This window comes from Chionomys nivalis, chromosome 10 (assembly GCF_950005125.1).
Source record: "Chionomys nivalis chromosome 10, mChiNiv1.1, whole genome shotgun sequence".
NCBI lineage: Eukaryota > Metazoa > Chordata > Mammalia > Rodentia > Cricetidae > Chionomys > Chionomys nivalis.
Window position 1 is genome coordinate 13678032 of NC_080095.1, and position 2887 is coordinate 13680918.

Here is a 2887-nt window from a genome sequence, read left to right on the forward strand (position 1 = left end):
AAGAAAGTGGAATTTTTGATTGGTATTATTTATAAAGTAATAAAATTATAAAAAATTAAAATGTGAAATAAAATGAGTATGTTACACATTTTCCCAGAAATAAATATGTCACACATTTTCCCCAGATTTTTCATTAGTGCTTTCATGTCTCTTATTTTATAGGAAGAAAAGCTGCCTCTAAGTTTCTTCTAAAAAATCTCACTAAAAAATTGGGGAACAGACTAACATCACCACAGCCTCCCTTGCTCTTACACATAGCCAAAATCTTCAGCCACAAAGATAGGTTTTAGAAAAACAGATATCTTTTTTTTTTCAAGACAAGGTTTCTCTGTAGTTTTGGAGCCTGTCCTGGAACTAGCTCTTGTAGACCAGGCTGGCCTTGAACTCACAGCGATCTACCTGCCTCTGCCTCTGGAGTGCTAGGATTAAAGGCATGTGCCACCACCGACTGACAAAAAAAAAAAAAAAGATATCATTTATAGCATGAGAAACCATGAAGTTTTATCATTTTACCTCCCGTCAAACTTCTCTATCTTCTCTAACTCTACAGGGGGAAAGTCCTCTGCAGGACAACTAGGGTCAAATTGCAACCCTCCCATCCTTTATCCTACTAACCAGCAAGAACCAAAAAATTAGCCTCTGTTTCCCCCGAGACCACCAGAATCATTGCACCTAATGTCACCTGGAGGCTCTTAAAGGAGGAAGGGAGAAAGTGACCTTTGTCTGGTTGTGGTAACAGGAGTTGAATGCTTGCTCATGAATTATGGAGAAAGAGATCATGTGCTCTATCACTGGTCACCAATTTAGGAAAAGCCTCTCAAGGCTCATGACCCACTTATCATTACTCTGAGGCTCCTCATATCAACAAGCTGAATTTCCATGTCCTGTGTGGACATATGACCCCACCAAGCACAAGGGGTTTATGACTAAAGAGAAGGGTGTTAATGGGGTATCTACACAACTAGGGAGTGCCAGAGCCAACATCTCAAGTCACCCCACACTACTACCCCAGGCCCAACCATGTGGTTGGTCAGAGCACCTCGGAGTCAGGTCACAAAGGCAGATCACATCAGCAGATTACAGAGCACAGACTACAGAGCAGATCTCAGATGTCTCCTTGTGACCAGATTCATCTTTTCAAGATCTGCCTAGACAGACCCAGAGAATTGGCACCACCCAACCAAGTGGACTCTCAGGTGTAAGTGACATAAAACAGGCAGAGAAAGATGAGAGGTGAGAGGAGGGAAAGGGACAGAGACAGAAAATGTCAAATATTTACACAGCTGTGTTCCAATCCCTGACCTCTGATACCCACAGCACAAGTGTTCAAATATCGTGATGTAGAGTGGATTGTAGATGACTGCAGTTACTGGTGAAAATAAAGGGATTGAGTTTTCATGATTATACTGCAGTCTCACAGTTCAGTCACTTTGCCCCAGGTCTCCTCACAGCAAACCACTGTCAATGCAGTTGTTAACCTCCAGGCAAGTCCCTCCTCAGGGATGCCCAGAGAACACCTCCACTTGCCCCACACATACCAACTCTCTGTAAAACCAAACCACCTCAAAGCCCCTTTGCAGAGACAACCAAATTACACACAGCTTTCAGCGACATGAAGTTGTGCCCCACGCTATTTCCCAGGACATCTCAGCTGCTGAAACCGACCTGTGAAGTCAGATAACTGACCACCCAGATGATACCTAACTCCTACTCATGAGACATCTGTTGAAGTGACTTTCAACAGTGTGTTCTCATCTGTGATATCTATGTCTCCTATGTCTTAGGAGCATCTTTGTGGGTTCCATACTCCCCTTCACAATGCCCCATCAAGAGAGGAGATCTGTGTCCCGTGCTCTCCACACAAAGGCAGTTTCCTGGTGTCAGTCATTGCAATCCCCTTGAACTACTTTTAAACACTAGTCATGGAATTATCAAGGTGGGAAAATGTAAGGCAAGGCTTCAAGATATCCAGGCATCTGTGAAGGCCTCAAGTCTCCAAAGAAGCAAAACCAACCACTAGAAAGAGTACATTCTAAAACTAGGTACCTGTGCCACTGGGTACCTTGAGAGTCACTCACCAGTCCTGGACAGAAAAAGCATTAAGAACAGCCTCCCTGCAGCAACAGAAAAGGTAAACAGCCACCAAGAGGGTTACCTGACTGCCATGATCCTGTCTTATGAAGAGCAACTATGGCCTCTAAATTTCTAAAATGAGTCCCAAATGAGCCCATGTCCCATGAGGACAGTGGGGTCCCAGCTGGAAACAAAGCCCATGGAACACAGGTGGGAAGCAGACGAGTCAGTACACTAAGCAGACTTCCCATCTCTCCCCACAGCAGAAAATGAAAGCCTCACCAGGACCCCTCATGCCTAGATGCTCATAGAATCCATTTCACAGGGACCATTTCTGTAGTGAGAAGGCAAGCAGGCCTGCTTTTCGTCCTGCCCAGTTCCTGCATGGCTAGCTTAGCCCCATGATAATTACATGGAAACTGTATTCATTTAAACATTTCCTGGTCCATTAATTTCAGCCTCTTATTAGCTAATTCTCACATCTTGCTTTAACCCATATTTATTAATCTGTATAGCACCATGAGGTAGTGGCTTACCGGGAAAGATTCAGCATGTCTGACCTGGTATCTGGCTCCATGGTGTCTGACCAATTATGCTTTCTTTCTCCCACATTCTATTCTGTCTACTCCACCTATCTCAATCCTGCCCTATCAAAAAGCCAAGGCATTTTCTTTATTAACCAATGAAAGTAACGAATAGACTGATGACCCTCCTCCATCACATTTCTACTCAGGACTTCAAAGAGGGAGATGTGTGGTCACCTGGTCCAAAGTTGGAGAAGAGAATCAAAAGCTGACATCTCTGTATTCACTTA